We start from the raw sequence: 238 nt of genomic DNA, 5'->3' as shown, positions 1-238 counted from the left end.
CATTCCTTCTTTATTATTTTTTTACTACTACCCCCTCGTCTATCCGAAGACCGTCCCTTATCCGGATATTAATCGGCTGTTAAAGAGATTCGTAAGTTTTCGGCCGAGGATGCTGTGCCATATGTCATCCTCGTGGCAAGGTAGAAACCGGAAGTTATTTCGTCCGGTTTTCGCGTCCCCCCCCCCTCCCTTCCCCCCCTTTTCCCCCTCTCCCCCTCATCCCCCTCTCGCGGGAAAT

Source organism: Penaeus monodon, chromosome 23 (genome assembly GCF_015228065.2).
Source record: "Penaeus monodon isolate SGIC_2016 chromosome 23, NSTDA_Pmon_1, whole genome shotgun sequence".
Classification (NCBI taxonomy): domain Eukaryota; kingdom Metazoa; phylum Arthropoda; class Malacostraca; order Decapoda; family Penaeidae; genus Penaeus; species Penaeus monodon.
Note: the sequence above shows the minus strand (reverse complement) of the source record.